This window comes from Polyodon spathula, chromosome 20 (genome assembly GCF_017654505.1).
Source record: "Polyodon spathula isolate WHYD16114869_AA chromosome 20, ASM1765450v1, whole genome shotgun sequence".
In the NCBI taxonomy this organism is placed as follows: Eukaryota; Metazoa; Chordata; class Actinopteri; order Acipenseriformes; family Polyodontidae; genus Polyodon; species Polyodon spathula.
Window position 1 is genome coordinate 26666450 of NC_054553.1, and position 18193 is coordinate 26684642.

Below are 18193 nucleotides of genomic sequence, written 5' to 3' on the forward strand. Positions count from 1 at the left end.
CACTGTTACAACTGAGAAATACTTCTCTCTTGAAATCTGTATGTGAGGTGTTAGTGAACACAGTTTGACATTACCACAGTACCTAGTCATCTGCTCTAAGTACTGTAATAAGTCACAATACCCCATTATGTTTACTGTTTCAAGATATTAAATGTTTATTTAGCTAAGAGCTTATAAAATATATCCTAATATCAAATTATAAGTAAATGTTAGATCATAGATATACATTTTGTGAGTATTCAGATATGGATAATGCAGATTTTTCATGTTTCGGATATTCTTTCAAAATTGAAATGAATGTTAAATTATATATATATATATATACAAAATCTCACATGAGTAAAATAACCTGGTGCCCCATCAAATTACTAGAAGTAAGAAAGCAGAGGGAGTTGCTTGTTTTAGATGTCATTTATGCATTTGTTTACTCTGCATAATATCTTTTTGATACAAACTGAAAGAACATTTTTGACACTAAATAAATTTCAAACAGTGTTTCTTTTGAATGTTTGTCCTAGCACTAGTATATACACATCTAAGTGTGCAAAGGAGTTTTCTAATTTTATCAACAGTTTTATGCATAAGTAAACACTTGGGCAAAAGTTTATCGAAATCTGGCTCATAATGTGAATTCAAGGTTTTTTTTTTTTTTTTTTTTTTTTTTTTTTGCACCGTTCTTTGAAGGAAATCTTAATGAAACTTGAGGTGTCTAAAGGAATTTTGTGTTGGTGTGATGTGTGCCAGCTAGCACAGCTCTGTCGACCTGAGCCGGGCTCTTGTATCAGAATTTATTTAGTAAAAGACTTTCATTCCAAAGCTGATTAGGGCAATCTCAGCACTGCGCAGGCATGCACAAAAACAGGCACACGGGTCCTTATCAAGATCAAGTTTCTGTTGCACGAATCTTATCGCTTCCTCGCTAACTGTATTTTAAATGAAATAAGCATGTGTGGCTTATCAGTTTGCTGTTGTACCTTTTGCTTGATTTTTTTATCTTAACATTTTTCCCCTCGACTCTGTCCTTCCGGTACTTCCAGCTGGTCTTTTTGTTGTTGCTTTCTTTTGAATCCTTGTTTTTCAGCCCTAAACTGTTTATTAAACAGGCAAGGATTCCAGGCTTTTATACTTGCAGACTGGAACAATTGATCGCTATTCAGCTCTCCCAAACAGAGACTTTTGTGTCTACAAACCAACCAGTACAGTAAAAAAAAAAAATCTGCTCTTGTAATAGTAAAACAGGCATATGTTCTACTTAGTTTAGGTCTACTGAAATTAAGATTGACTGTACTGTATAGTGTAAAATTAGTTTTATGAAAGTACATTTTATAATATATACTGTGCTAGTAGTATGCTGCATACTCTATAGATAAGGACAGTATATTATGACAAACAACTTTGGGCTCAATTCAATCATCTCTTATTGAATATTGTGCATTTTCAAAGTGGAGTAAAATAAACTATTTCAGTTGAACGTCTTTCTTAGTTGCATGTACTGTAGACACTATTAAATTCCATATTTCTGGGTCATTCCACAGTATGTGTTCTTCCTTAATATCTTCCTGTAACATTCAAAATAAACAGTGGACTAAATAAAACCTTGGGAGTTAAAATATTTCCTACACATCTTCATTTTCCAGTACACTGTTTTTTTTTTCTTTTTATGGATAAATATACATAGTGGAACAAGCCTGATTAAGAAAGCTCTTTCCCTTTTTGTTTTGCATGCAAATTGCTTCTTCAAAGCTCTTAGTAAGTTGTTGTAATGGTCATTTTTCTTCTGTAGTGTAGATTTACAGCACTGATACAAGAGCCATAGTTCCTGATAATTCTCATATTAATAATTTTTTTGGCACAGCGATTTGCTGTGTGATGTTTACCGAAAAGGATAAGGTACAAAGTCTATAAGTGGCTTTTATGACTTGTATTAACCCTGTGCTGTCAGAGTGACCAGCTTAGAAGGGCAGTGGGGTTTGTGTTGAGATACTCTATAGGAGTAGAGTTGCATGCAGGGCTGGGATCCCTCTTTAAAATCAATTCCCAATTATTTTGACGGAATTGATGTTTTAGAAAAATAATAATGGTGGTTATTGTTCAGCTGCTTTCATTTTAAACCAATTTAAGTGACTAACAGCGACTTCAGTGGAGGTAATCTGTTGCCACTGTGAGCAGCTCATTTTAACAGAATACTGCTAATTGCAATTGTGATCAGTGACGTGTTGGAATTGATTAAAAGGGAGTTGGGAATGGAATTGATTTTAGAAAGTATTTGGAAATAGAATTGGAACTGAAAAACAGGCATTGACCCCAACCCTGGTACTATATGGGGGTAGGGTAGGTAAAACTTCTAAAAGATTAGTTATGTTCTGTTTAGTTAGGCTTGAATATAAAGAACTACCTGTGCATGTTTGTAGTGTTTTAGACAGAATTCTACTGACTATATAGTGTTGTTAATTGGCATCTCTGACAGACATTTATGATTTGTCAAAACTGCATAATAAATTAACCTGGGTTTATGAATAAGATTTTATATACAGTAATGTGTGACTCTATTGCAGACTGTTAGTATTGCTCTGCAGTATACGTTGTGTAATGTGTGTGTTTTCTTTACTGCTGCAGGTCCTACACGTTATATATTGATTTATGAGTGTCAGTCACCTTACAACAGTAAATCATACTGTAAGAACATACATTTTTGATTGGCAATAAACTGAAAGGTAGTTTTACCTGCTTTGGTTATGAAAAAACAAATGTCCAACCTTTTTTTTTTCTGCTGTTGCTTAAGATAATGTGACAGCTTTGAGTGTTGGTAATTTATGGATTGAAGATTTATAGAATGCAAGATTGATGTTTTTAATTTAAGAAGAACAATGTAAGCAGGCTACTCAAACTGTCTTGCAATCTTTCCTATACATATCAGTTTACAGAGTGAATGACACACAATTTGTTAGGAAAGGTTTTGTATGTTTTTCTTATATCGTTTCAGCTATGAAAGGTCCGGTTTATGTCCAAGGGATTCGCACATGTACTATATAAGGTGCTTTAGGTAGCTGCAGTAGTTTTGAAGAATTTCCCTGCTAATGGTTGTTTGCTCAATTTCAAGTCTGTAATGTAATTATCTCTGTATCCAAAACTGCAGAGTTGTGCAGGTTTTATTTTTTTATACCTCTAGCATTACCGTATAAACACAGACTAAACCTGGTGATTAAAAAAAAAATGTATAAAAACCAAGGGAAAAAAAAAACCTTTAGCAGCAAAACTAGATCCAAGAAATACGCCCCCCCCCCCCCCCCCCCCCCCCCCCCAACCCCCCCCCCCCCCCCCCCCCCATGAGGTCCACATGTTTCAGTGTTTGAAAGACTAGCTCATTTAAAGAGCAAGAAGCACACAAAACCTACCCTTTGTCATTGTGTGAACAGTGGCGCTGAACCGATCTCGGTTTTTTTGGACTTGTTCTTTTGCTTTCACTTGTGTTTTCCAACAGGACATTGACATCATCCCTCCGTTCTAAACCCCACCCCTTCATTTCCTCTTTTGCCTCGTTTCCACTGTCTTTCCCCAGGTCTAACTGAGCTGGCCGGTCTGGGCGAGGTGCAGTTGGGGGGTGATGTCAGCTGTACCTCAGACAGTACAGTTCCCTATCTCATACCCAACGGGGCAAAACTGCACTGTGCGGAAGTACGTCATCGAAATGCGTGCGCTAAAAGAGACAAACTGGTTTGAACAGTGGACGCTGTAAGCGAAGGCTGTGTTAAAAACAAACCCGACAAAGTTGTTGCTTCGTGGGACGCAGAAGAAATTACAGCGCTCTTCAACATTTGGGCAGAAAACCATCACATTTAAGAGCAGCTGTCATGCACAGTTAGAAAAGTGTTTGACAAAATCCCGGAAGTACTACAACTGCATCTGACAAAAGTACACTAGAATTCAGGCAGCTATCTATAACTACACCTTGCCCAGACCAGCCAGCTTACTAAGGGGAACTGAAATCTGAATTCACTCGTCACCAAAGGGTGTTTTTCTGCTGTTAAAGACAAAATGTTCACCATTCACTTGTATTGTTCTGGGGGTTAGTAGCTGGTGAGATGCAGATTTTAGAGGACTGCAATCTTTGATTCAAGCATCAATCTTTCAATAATAATAATAAATTGGCTAAAGTCAAAAGCTGTGCATTAGGCAGAAATCGTCCTTTAAGAGATGATGCAAAGTCTAATTCTCTCTTTTTTGGTTACAAGTGAAAAGTTTATTGGTCTCTACATCTCAACACTGCCACACCCTTGTCAGTCTTGCTTGAAGAACGCTCAGGACGGGTTGTCAGCGGGGTCAGGCCATGAGTGAGATAGCGGGCCTCTTTTCAAGAACACCCAACTAGCGAATAAATAGTAACGGAAACAAAGCACTTCCGTTATGCATTCTAATTATTTTGTATTAATGAGATATTTGGAGATATCCGCATTGTGGACTCACCTACACAGACCTCGTTACATCTCCACTGCACTATTGAATCCAGGCTACCCGGCAGAGCCAAGATGTGAATTTCCAGCCTCCTGATTACTGACGGCCAGCACTTGAATCCACTCTACCAGCTTATCTGTGTTTTGTGCTTCAGTTTATGAGTTAATGATGTTAGCAATCGCCAGTCTCTCTGCCTCTAGGGGCCTTGAATCCCTCACGCTGGCCAACTTGCAATAGACAAGGCCAATAACATACAGATGTTACTGATTGAAAAGTATGGGGATTTTGTGTCGTGTCCCCCCCCAAGTAAAAAGAGAAAACAGCCGAAACAACAATGTTAACTGAGCTGCTGAACATACAGACGAGAAACTGAAAATTGAAGGAATGAAACCAGGATAGACTGTGAGTTGTTGGAAATCTGGTTTAGATGTCTGGGTGATGTCAGAGGTCTCTGGAAAGTTTTAGCCTTGCAAATTCTGCACCAGTTTTACATTAAGATATTGTATATGCATACAGATATTAGAGTGGCCTGGGTGTTTTACTGTGACCTATTTATTTGTATTTTATACTCTAGAGCAATCTTAACTTGATTTGGTTTACAGTGACAACCTAATGTAAAATGCATACTGTGTTTTGTATTCCCTTTTCATGTGGGCATGTGTACCATCTATTTTAAAAAATGCATCGGCTACGAATACCCTTAAAATGGAAACCCAGTCTTTGCTTTTATTTGCCAACACCACATTTATAGTGCAAGATCAGTGTGATTTCTTGTGTTGTACTTTGGGCTCTGCACTAGTAAAACAATGCGTTTTATGACTTGGGCTTGAGCACTGTCTGTTTTCTCAAAAAATTAATGCTTCTTGTTTTTAAACACACGTTTGCCAAGACCCCCCAAGTCTCTCATTCTTCTTGGTTCAAACAAAAACAGAGTTCATATATTTCAGCTGGTTTGAAAGATGACAAGCCAACGCACAAATTAAACCCTAAAACAGAAACATGCATTAAAAGGTAATGTGTTATTAATTAAGAACTATGTTGTGGGGCTGAGCAAATCCCAGTGCTCTGTTTACCTGAGACTCTTTATTACCTACCTGCAACCACTTAACAATCTGGCCGTGGAAAACCTAGGAGACCAGATTCAACTTTAACTGAAAAAACAGGCACCTATAGCAGTCTTAAGTTTGTTTGTTTACAGCAGTCCTGGACTGTGTTGTGTGTTTTACACTATTAAGAGCGGGCTGGCAGTGCCCAATACTATAAAACCCTAAATTAGAATCACTGGGCTTGGCTTTTCTCAAAAATTGCTCCACAGAAAACTTTGCACCATTGGTTTAGGAAAGGGAACAAAAATATCACCTGTTAATGTCCCAGAAGAAGTAACAATTATTCTCTATTAATTTGCATGTACTTTGTAAGTTGTCTTAAAAATCCTAACCTTTATAAACCCCAAATATAGACCGATACACACGTTTTCAACATTTTATATTTTAAAATATGCCAGATATTTTGTGTACTACTTTGAAATGTAGGAGGGTGCGACGTGTATTTAGGGCTGGTGTTTACTTGCAAACATTTGTAGTTCTTTGTTGTCAATAGAAAATAGATATTTGTACTAGGCAACTTGAGCACTTGGGTTGTCAAGTAATTGATTTTGCATAGACCTTGGACAGTACGTAACCTATCACTTTTGGCCTGAAGATAAGGAAATAAGAGACCATAAAACACCTTACAAAGTCTGGGTTTCTGTAACACTGTAATTTAAGTAATAAATCCTATTGTAAAATACAGATCTAAGGGGGATTGTTATATAAACACATCTAACATTAAAAGATTGCTGTATTCAGCCATATAACCATAAAGGGTGATTTCTAAATTACCAGTGAATCAAAAGGAAATAATCTAACATTGGTACTGGGAACACATTTCTGCTGCTGCTTACTAAGTTATTGGCTGTTGTCACTGGCGAGATGGTGTAGTTTATTGGTCCCGGGACGTCACTTGCAATTCAGTTGTGTAGTGGATGAGTTATTTATAAGAATACCATTTTGTTTATAAATTGTGGTCAGCTGATATGTGTGTAATGTAACACTGTCCCTATGGACAACTTTTAGCTTCAAAAGCAATCACCCTGCTTCAAGAAAAAAAAAAAGCAGCTACCGGGTACTGTAGCACTTGACAATGCTAAATCAAGTATTTCTTATTTTCTGCAGAAAATACATTGATAAAAACAGTAAGGGGCGACACGGTGGCATAGTGGTTAGCACTGCTGCCTCACAGCTCCAGGGTCCTGGGTTCGATTCTGGCCTAGGGGGGTCTGTCTGTGTGGAGTTTGCAAGTTCTCCTCACATTCACATGGGTTTTCTTCAGGTTCAGGTTGATTGGTCGCTCTAAATTGCCCACTGTGTGAGTTTTTGTGTGTGTGGTGCCCTGCAATGGACTGGCATCCCATCTAGGGTGTAGTCGCACCATGTGTCTACCTGGTTAGGCTCCGGCTCACCACAACCATGTAAAAGGATTAATTGGTTAATGATAATGGATAGATGGGTTGATGGAAAAACAGTAAGAAAAAGAGACACATGCAGTAAACATTGCAGCTTGTTTATTTTCTAGTTGTTTCCGCAAATAATCTGCATTTGAATATTTGGCCAGGCCTCTTGGCTGCTAAAGTCTACCATTAGTTTGAATAATCTTGTTGAGGGTTTGTTGGCTTCATGACGTAGCACTGGGTAGCCTGGCAGCAGGAACATGTGTGAGTGAGGACTGTGAAATTTACATGCATAAATGTGAGGTCTCGCTTTCCCAGCATTGACTGAGGAAACCTGTCCATGAGGTGTTTAGGTGGCTGGTGGATCCATGTGTCGTGCCAGCTGTTTGCAAAGACTGCATCCAGATAGCTACTCAGGTGGCCTCAAGATGTGTCTGTGGAAACAAGGATGGGTAATGTAAGACAGTACACAAAGGCAAAACTGCATGTCTCCGTAATACACTTGAATCAGAATTGAAGTTGAAATGCTTTGTCTTTTTTAATGATTATTTTAAACATTTTTGTGGAAAATATCAAGTTGAGAAATTCCTTTATCAAATTATGGGGTAACACTTGCATAGACACTTACACCAATGTGATTATTTTAGGCACTGTAGGTAATCATTAATAACTGTTTTTTTTTTTTTAAAGATCTGTATTCATATTGGAATATTCTTGTTTTCTTTCAGAGCCTTTCATGGGAGAAGTATTAACTGTAAATTGCATACTGTAGGATTAGTAGCCATGTCACAACAACAGCTAATAACGTGCTTCCACCAAATAACATTATTCAGTATTGAAAATAGAGTGAAAAATCACATTAATATTGTATACATATAACCCATCAAACTGCCTTGAATTAAGAACAGATTCAGTTTCAGTATTCAGTATTTCTGGTTCTGTAAATTAAACAGGTGCTGTTGAAAATAAGTAATTTTAGCTTTGAAAATCATCCTCATAGTGACCTTACATATTAAACTATTGCAAAGAAAGAACTATGTAGACTATTATATAAAACTATTGTGTCATTCATTTTTTTATGAACGAGAAGAACTGCCTTTTTCTTTCGTTTTTTTTTTTTTTTTTTTTTTTTTTTTTTTTAAACAGTTGGTTTTGCACAGGATCGCGGGGGCGCTGAGAGTCTGGTTAAATAAACACAATCTAAAATTACCTGTCTGTACAAAACTGTCAAAATTGTTTTTTGCTCTCCTTTTATCTCTGCCCTCAGTGGAATTCCCCTGGAATCTGAGTTTGCGATTTCCACTTTGTTTTAACCTAATTAAATATTGTCAGAGCCTGATCGCTTAATGGCACCTTTGTTTGTGGAATGGGCGATAAATGAAAAGTTTGTCTTTCAAGCCAAGGACATTGGCAGCAGTGTGAAGGGCAAGGCAGAGAAAATTAGGCACTTTTAACCCTTTAGTGTCCATGCAGGACTGGGAGGTGAGAGACTTTATCATTGAAATCGAACCACAAACCGACCTGCCTCTACACTGATATGCTGCACGTGATATAGTGATGTCCTTATTAAAGATTCCCACAGTAAAAGCATAGCAAAGTTTATTTGAAGCATAGCAAAAGCATGGTAAAACATAGGTAAGCATTGTAAAGAATAACAAGGTATGGTAAAGCATATGGTAAACCTTGGTAAATGTATAGTATAACCATGGAAAAAGCATAGTAAAACTGCTGTAAAAATACTGTAGTTAACTTGTTATACAAATTATAACATAATAGTTATGTGGTTTGACACAGATATTGTCCTCTTTCTTTCGGTTATGCTAAATGGCTCTTGGATCATATTTACACCAGATGGAAAAAAAGTACCTTTCCAACAATTTACAAAGAGTTGGAAGAAGCCATTTTAACTGCAGACACAATAACTGCTAAATTCTTGCTCTGCATTCATTCACTTGCTGCAGCGGACTGGACTTTTAAGACCTGCTAGCAGACAGATTCAGACAAAGTGTCAAGTCATAAACAGTGTTATGTTTGAAACACTGGTAACAAGAAACCGAGAACAGCCAGAGCACAGAGTTTGTTTTACAGCATACCTCCCCACACAGGCATCTTATCTTAATCATACAGTATCTGACTCACTGCTGGAATTACTTTGTGATATTAAATGTTAAAAGTAAGGGGCAATTGTATTTGTCAAATGCATTTCACTAAAATAAAAAGCTCACATTAAGTGATATGCACTACTGAGGCATTTACTTGGAAGTATATTATACAATGACAGTGCAAATGATCTGGTCATTATTTAATTGCATTACGCACATAGTAGTTCTACAGAACACCATGTTTCTTTCAAAGAATTTCTATTACTCTACTGTTGCTCATTTTCCAATAGCGGTATGATAAATTTATTCACAATGTTTCTAATTGAAAGAGACTAACATAGTCAAGTTTACAACGAGAGGAGGCCATTCGGCCCGTCTTGCTCGTTTTGGTTGTTGGTAGCTTATTGATCCCAGAATCTCATCAAGCCCCTTTGTCTAATCTTTATTTGTGACCCCTGGTCCTTGTTTCTTTTTTTCAGGTCGAAAAAGTCCCTTGGGTCGACATTGTCAATACCTTTTAGAATTTTCAATGCTTGAATCACATCGCCGCGTAGTCTTCTTTGTTCAAGACTGAATAGATTCAATTATTTTAGCCTGTCTGCATATGACATGCCTTTTAAACCCGGAAGAATTCTAGTCGCTCTTCTTTGCACTCTTTCTAGAGCAGCAATATCTTTTTTGTAGCGAGGTGACCAGAACTGATGAGATCTTACTAATGTATTGTAAAGTTTTTAACATTACTTCCCTTGATTTAAATTCAACACTTTTCACTGTATACCCAAGTATTTTGTTGGCCTTTTTTATAGCTTCCCCACATTGTCTATATTAAGAAATTTCTGAGTCAACAAACTTCTAGATCTTTTTCATAGATTCCTTCTTCAATTTCATTATCTCCCATATGGTATTTATAATGCACATTTTTATTGCCTGTGTGCAGCACCTTACATCTTTCTCTGTTAAATGTAATTTGCCATGTGTCTGCCCAGTTCTAAATGCTGTTGAGATCATATTGCATTTATGACCTTTGCTGCTGCAACAGTGTTTGCCACTTCTCCTATTTTTGTATTGTCTGTAAATTTAACAAGTTTGCTTACTATACCAGAATCTAAGTCATTAATGTACATTAGGAAGAGCAGAGGACATAATAGTAATCCCTGTGGTACTCCACTGGTTCCCTTCTCCATTTTGAGGTTTCTCCTCTAATCGGTACATTCTGTTTTCTACATGTTAACCACTCCCTAATCCATGTGCATATATTTCCTTGAATCCCTACTGCTTTCAGTTTGAGAATTAGTCTTTTATGCGGGACTTTGTCAAAAGCTTTCTGGAAATCTAAATAAACCATGTCATATGCTTTTAAATTTATCCATTGTCAATGTTGTATCCTCAAAAACATCAAACATGTTAGTTAGACACGATCTCCCTTTCCTAAAACCATGCTGATTGTCTCCCAGGTCAGGCATATTGGTCTGTAGTTACCTGGTTCAGTTTTGTCTCCCATTTTGTGGATCAGTATTACATTTGCAATTCTCCAGTCTGTCGGTACAACCCCTGTCTCAAGAGACTGTTGCATGATCTTTGTTAGCGGTTTGTAAATAACTTTTGATTTCTTGGAGTACTATTGGGATGATCTCACCCGTCTGAGGGGATTTGTTTCTTTTAAGAGCTCCTAGTCCCTTTAACACTGCTGCCTCTGTTATGCTAAAGTTATTTAAAACTGATAGGAACAGGTCGACACATGGGGCATGTTGTCTGTATCCTCCTTGTGTAAAAACTTGTGAAAACTAATTATTTACTATAAATCACAAATGGAGATTAGATAAAGGGGCATTCAGAACAGAAAATAGGAGGCACTTTTTTGGTTATTTTTAAACGTACGGTATTTTCTTCTTTTTAACATTTGTCTGTGAGGACATAAAACCAATTAGTTATACTCATGAAGTATGTCAGGTACAGTCCCATATAAGACTACTGTTTCAAGCCAGTTGGTTACAGTAATTATTGAGGTCTGAGCAGCGTTTCGGGTGGTGAATATGTCAATGAAACGAACAAATGAACTAGAAAGAAGCATCTCATCGAGATTTTTACTTCCTTATACAGACATTGACAAATGTAGCTTCACTTCGGTGCACACCACACTGAAGCTACTTACTGTACTTGCAAGTAACTTGAGATAACATATCCTTATGCGTTCATGAATTTCTCTCTTGCCTAAACCTTTCAATGGGGAATACATATTTGTAAAAGAACTTGACTCCGAAAGATAAGAATCGTAGACATGCACACATTTTTATCTTTTATTGAATTGAGCCCCATGTCTCTAGAAACGGCTGAGCAGTTTTCCTGCAAAGGCAGGTTCTCCATCCTATGTTTCAAAATAACAAGGAGCCTTTAGATCTCTGTGCAAGGCTTATCCTCACGACAGGGCCTGAAAATAATATGTCGCCCCGCCAGCCGCGGTGACTTGACAGGCCTTTAATCAGGAGGCTGTCTCGCAACGTACCTCCGTTCCCCTGCTGAGTCCTGGGACACTTCTTATCCTGCATGGCCTGCCCTCCTTCAGAGATTTCTTCAGACAAAACAAAGATTGGAGAAGGAAATTAAACTCGGTAGTCCATCACCCACCAAGCCGCTCTGAGATAGACTGCCAGGTGGGCCCTGGATTCCCCACTGTTAGCTCACCTTTCCACTGTCCAAGGGGCAAGCAAAACCCCTACTTTTTAAAGTTACTGTATTTAGTGTCCAATTCAATTAACGTTTTAGTGGGGGGCGATTTAGGTTTGTACAATGAATGGGTCAAGTGTACAGTGGAACAGTATTTATTTTAATGTGTTTAACAACATAGCAGGCCTGATGTTGAAGCCAGTAGAATCAAACCATTGAAATTGTAAAAACTAATAAACGGGAACAGTTAAATTATTGTAATTTTATATCTCTGACAATTCTTTTATATTTTTATATCCTATCATCCCTCCCGTAGTGAGCAATCCATTTCAGTTATAAAAGTTAACTAATGGAAAATTTGTAGTTGGTTATACGATAAATGTATTGTGTTTACCATGTTTTTTTAGTTGTTTTTTAACCACACTTTGCCATGTTGTCTATTACTTGTCATACTTAAGTATGCTTCATTGTGCTTTCAGTATGGTTTACTACTATATTTTGTTGTGGAATTAAAGAGTTACAAATGTCTGCCTATTGTTCTCCTTCCTTAAGCAATGTATGGGGGAAAAGCTCTGGCAAAACTTACTGGTAAATCAGAAATATTTTGCTTGGATTTATCTAAAAGGATTTTTTTATTTGACATTATTGTTGACCGCTTTTTTTTTTTTTATTGTCATAAGTCGGTATTTGTTTTGTTTATGCAATCCATTGTTACTTTTTTAAAGCTACTTATACGTAAATCCAGATTCACATCTCTTGGTTTTCATGGATGTCCTTCCAGTTGGTTTGCAGGTTCAAAGACGTTTGCCGTCTTTGAGTCCAACACCATAGTGTTAAAGTGATTCCAGCAAATGAAATCATTCCATAAATCTATAAATCATACTTACTGTGCGCTTCAGTGTGCTCCAGTATCTGGTACTACACTAGCTTAAATTAAGTTCTCAGCTTGCTTTATTTTTAGGTTGCATTTTACTTCCTAGGTTACTTCTCCTCAGCATTTTCTGGGGGTCAAAGCATGTAACTGACTGCAAAGCAGTCAGTATGGGAAGCAGCTGGTTGGTTAACAACTGGAGGTACTGTAAAGTGGAGACAGGTTCACTTTCCAGGGGAAATGACCAAGAAAAATACAGAAGTCCAAATTTGTAACACTGGGATATGTAAAATGACCACTTACCCTTTGCATGTTGCTGACTTGTGTTTATGATGTGTTTGAATGCGTGTGTGTGTGTGTGTGCATACGCACTGCGTGTGTGTGCAATTATGATTTAGATTTCCGCACCAAAAATGCTCCCTGTGTACATAATAAATATTTTTGTAGAAGCAAGTCTGGTTTTGTGCTGCTGCAGCTTGGAAACGGCTATGTAATTTGTTGCATTTAGGTGAAGGAATTCAAAATAGTTACCCACACCCCCCCTTCAAGGATTATGCCAAGCATGCTCTGTCTTGTTTAAAGACATAGACAACAAAGTATAGAAATGCAGAATACATTTTTCAGAGGTGCCAGCTAGGAGACTCTCTGCTTGGTTGGTGTGGTGGTGTGCTGACATTGTGAGTAGAAGTCTGAAAGCAGGGCGGGGGGCATCTGCTTGGAAACTGGAGGTTCATTAGCAGGAAATCTGAAAGTATACCAAGGTAAAGGCTTAGTAAGTTGTGTTTAAGTGCAATGACAGAATGATTTGAAGGGATCATTCAGTAAGTGGAATAAAAAGGTGGCTCAGAATCCAAGTAAATCCTTTATTCATTGTTGTATTTACTTTAACACATTCTGAATAACTGCCCTTGGAAAGAATTCAGTACGGTTATGCCGAAAACCACAAACCTATAGACCTGGAGGGCAGCTGTGCAGAATGAGAAGACAAATAGTTGTTTGATAGCAACACACAAGAACACACAAGGAACAAGAATAAACTATAAAAACTGCAGCTGCATTGAACGACCAAACGTTTGGACTTTTGACAGGAATAAAGAAATTCCTCCCATTTTTTTGGTTAGCGCTAACCTTGGTAAGCCGTGTTTACAAAATGTCTCACTTCCTGCTTATTAATGAACACAAATACCAATGAATCAAGAATTTCAGATAACACAAGCATTTGTAAAATCTATTGACTTTTTTCTTTGATTAGCTTTAAAGCTGACTTGATGGGTTTCTGTGCCAGAACTTGGCTACAGGTTCCCAGGGTGAGAGCTTAAAGCTCTACACACTGGAATGAACACATACAGTACCGGAATTTAACTTTATGGAAAACTTGACAATATATTGAAGCATGTATATAACAGTAGAAAAGCCTCTTTAATTGCAAACCAAGTGTAGCCTGCATGGATCTTGGTGATACCAATGTGCTGCACAGGTGTAGTGCAGTCAGCTGCTTGGTACAACGTTCAGATTTTTGTGCTGAAGGTAATCTGGAGTCAGAGAAAGAACAGTCCAGAGACATTTCTGCAGTTTGTCCGAACTGACGTCTGCACACTTGGCTGACAAAGCATTTACTGCTGTGCTAGTTTAACTAAGATCTCTAAAAACAAAAGGTTTCAAATGAATAATTTAGGGGGTTAATTTAAGAACATGTAGTGTACATAAGAAAAGTTAGAGAACACGAAAAGGCCATTCGACCCACAAAGCTTGTCTGCATACCATTTGTGAACTTGGAGTGAACTAATTTGAAAGCACAGAATCTATTCTTTTTTTTTTTTTATGTTCCCAGTGTCTTAGCTCCTACTGCTTCACCTGGTAGGCTATTCCATGCACACTATATAACTCTGTGTACATTCTATTTGTTTTTTGATAGTTCTGTAACATTACCACTTTGTATATAAATAAATGGGGCACAGTACTTAGCAATGCTTTGTGAATATAGCCATTGATGTGCAGAAGCAGTTGTTCAATTGCAGATTTTAATAAAATGATTCCAGATTACTTGTAGCCTTTATAGAGCTTATTGGTGTTCTTATAGCAGTATCATCTATCAAGAATGATGTTCCGAACCGGTTTGGCTCCCAACAATAGCCTTATAGAGAGGCAGCACTCTCAGGGAGGAAATCTCGTAGTTTTTTTTTCCTGTTATCGCTGTTCTCCATCCTGCAATCTTTACATGGCTAAAATACAAACCATGTGTTTTCATACATCGAGAGATCTTGGTGCTTTTAAAAACAATGAACTTGCAGCGACCTGGGATTGTGGATTCATTTCAGCTGCATTTTTTTTTTTTTTTTTTTTTTTTTAATTATTTCGGATCCAACTTTTAACTCTTGTACCTCCTGGGGAAATTAGAAGAATATTTCACAGTCAGGCTCACAGCATAGTCAGCAGCGACCGCTCTCAGACAGCATCAAAGGAGGAGAGACTGACAACCGCTTTTATTGAAAAGCCGTGTAACCAATCTCTGAACAAAGAAAAGAGAGATTTCCTGTAAAACAAGAAATTGGTATTTTATATGCCTTTACGTTATAGGTGCCTTTGTAAATCACTGCCAATAGAGATCCATACTGATTCTGAAGGAGCCACTAGCTACATGACATAATGACTTATATTTCTATACCTGTCAAATTTGATTAGAGTCCCATATAAGCATGCTAAGAAAGTCACTGTGTCTAATGGTGTATCACAGGTTGCTCACTAGTAAAACTTTCAGCAGTAATTATGGGGTTACTACAGTGTAGTCCAGTAAGCTATTGTAATAGTATTACTTTACACAGTATCTGGTAAAGAGATTTTTGTTTTAGATACAGGATACATTTCCATTATAATGAATAAAGTATTAGTACAGTTTTGTTTTGAAATCCCAGTTTATTTCACTTCTACACTAGTGTACTCTTCAACAGCTGCAACAGTTGCTGTGCTGTATCAGCCACTATTGTTATCTGTTGCAGCCACACATTGATGATGCTCCGGTGTATGCATGAGAAAGTTCTGCTGTGGGGCATACCTAGACTCCATTGCACCACTAAGGTCATCTCTGTTCCAGTTTCACAGCCACCTTATAGATACATAAATAAGCAGTTCCCCCAGCTCGTCACATCACACCAAGGAGAACCAATGTGTTGTTGACATCAGTTTTGCTCAGACTATTTTAAGCCAGTTTAAGACCATCCTTGCGGTTTGTTCTTTCACAGCCTGACTTGACTGAATTCTAAGGGCCTTTATATTCAGCAACGCCAGACAGTGGAAGAAATAACAGTGGTGTTAACTTCTAAGGCTGGCCTAAACGAAACAGGAGTAAGTAAGTCGTGATAATAATAAACCCAGTGTAGTGCACTCTGGCAGCGATGGCAGTAAACTAGGAACCCTCTGCATTCTTTCACTGGAACAGGTTAAAATGTTCTCCTTTTGCTGTTGGCCACCTGGCAAAACACTAATCTGTCAGCACTTGTGGTGTGGATTTATTTGTACTTAAAGAAAAAAAATGGCCAAGAACTGGTAGGGTTGCAGACGCACTTTGCAGCACTGGAAAATGTGCCTCTGGCATACGAATCAACCTTTCCAAGTATTTCACCTTCCTAATAAGCACATTTAATTAAAACCCATAAAATACAACACAAATACAGCTAGCGTCAGCCTGGGGAAGTTGCTGTAAAAGTACACCATACCCAGTCTCTAGAGCAAACCAGGTACCCTGTTAGTGCGCTAGAGAGTCTAGTATCCAGATTGTTAAGTGCAAAACTAACTGCTGGTGCACAGAAGCTCTATACAATTATCAGTAAGTCACAGCAGAGAATGCTTGACAAATCAAAGTATGTGGTGATCTCACAAGATATAATCTTGATCATAAACGCTGGTTGTCTGGAGGCTGGTCAGCTTGTTTTATTTATTTATTTAGTTGCTGTGATATAACTGTGCATACCATGTCAGAAAGCACAGGCATGCATGGTAAATCACAACAGTAACGACAAAATTACATGGAGACGCAGGATAGCCAGGGATGGAAATTGATATTCACTTTCCAGCAGTAATGAAAATGACTTTGTTGTCCAATATTCAGTTTGTGTACAGTATGAGTGAGAGTTATGTTGAAAAAGTCTGTTGTTGTCATCATGGATTTTCCAGGTGCTGTTATCAGGACCCAGCTGTACCGTACAGTACTTCAAGTTCTTGCTGAAAAGAATGAATAAAGAAAAAAGAGTAATTGACCTTCCGTCAGTCGCTGCCACATGTTGCTCACGTGGGGCTCTGGTAGGTGTTTTAACTGTGAGATCTTTACAAAGAGCAGCTGTTTATATAAGAGACAATGCCCCCTGGGAAACAAGTCAACTCTGTGTAATTCTTTTTACAAAAACAAGCAAAACCAAGAACATTTTGTTCAAACAGGTGATGACATAAATGACAATAGAGGGCCTTGTGCAACCTCACAAAAAGGTTGGCAGAGGCTTCTACTGTAATTTTTAAGCAGCGAGAGGTTGTTGTGGGTTTGGGGGGGAGGGGATGGACGGAAGTTTTTATTTATTTTTTATTTAAAGGTGAATGGATGTTTTGTTCTAGCACTGAAGGTTTAACTCAGTCAAGGGAGGATGAGTTTCACTTTCGTGAACAATGCTTGGTGTTGTATGGGCTGAGAACCTGAACTCCGAACGTCACGTTTATGACACAGGCTGCCACCTGTGGAAAACGTGGAGGAGTTTTCAAAGACCTGCAAAGATTATAGACCTTCTAATCGAACCTCATCAAGAAAACACGCTGAAGGATTAGTTTTTGTGTGCGAGACAAAACGTCCTTTATCCTGACAGACCACAGCACTTTAAGTACTGGGGGAATTACACCTAGGATATGCTCAGTTTTAATTGCGTCTACACCTCCAACCATACAAATGGATGTGTCAGCTAGAATGTATTGTGCTGCACATTTCTGCGTGTGTACTGTTGTTTTAAATTAAGCACTAAAGCATTATTCAATTTGATTTATGTTTGTGGTTTGTTTTATAAGATTGACAGTTTTGTTTTAATTTTATATATCACAAAACTTTAAGGAATGTTTTGTTTTTTTTCGTTTCTTTTTGTTTTTTTAAAAGACATTCACTTCGATTAAACAGTGTTTTGAAAAGCGACGTCTAACCCGCTCTAAATCTATTGAAAAAAGGTTCCTTTTAATTGATCAAAATGGGATTGAAATGATCCTTTTGTGAGTAAGGCCCGTAATTATCAAAACAATCAGGCCATGCCAAACCCTAATCTCTGTGTATTGAGCATGTGTACAGGATTGCACTGTCTATATTCTGAATTTAGTGTTTTGTAAGTGTTTAAATACAATAGCAATGTGCTTGTGGCTGTATAAGCATGGGTGAGGCATAACACACCAGACCTTTGCTTCTGTGTGAAATGTGTTATAAAATATAATGTTACAAAACTATTAGCATTGGAATATCAGGCTGTGGCAGGAAATGGCGTTGCAGGGACCCAGACCAGAAGAAGCACAACCAAAACAGAAGGTACAATGCAGTGGCGCATGCGCCGTTTTATTAATGAACCAAAAAATAAATAAAATATTTGAACAAAAATA

At 37.8% G+C, this 18193-nt stretch overlaps 1 long non-coding RNA gene across 4 annotated transcripts in view; it reads left to right on the forward strand.

Moving 5' to 3' along the window:
• Positions 1-18193, forward strand: part of LOC121295356 — a 94175-nt gene that overhangs the window by 18213 nt on the left and 57769 nt on the right. Inside the window, exon 2 of one of the 4 annotated variants that reach the window (XR_005946908.1) lies at positions 16748-16873. The exons of the other annotated variants lie outside the window; for them this stretch is intronic. This is a non-coding gene — a long non-coding RNA (uncharacterized LOC121295356). The remainder of the gene's footprint in view (positions 1-16747; positions 16874-18193) is intronic. 4 annotated transcript variants of the gene reach the window in all.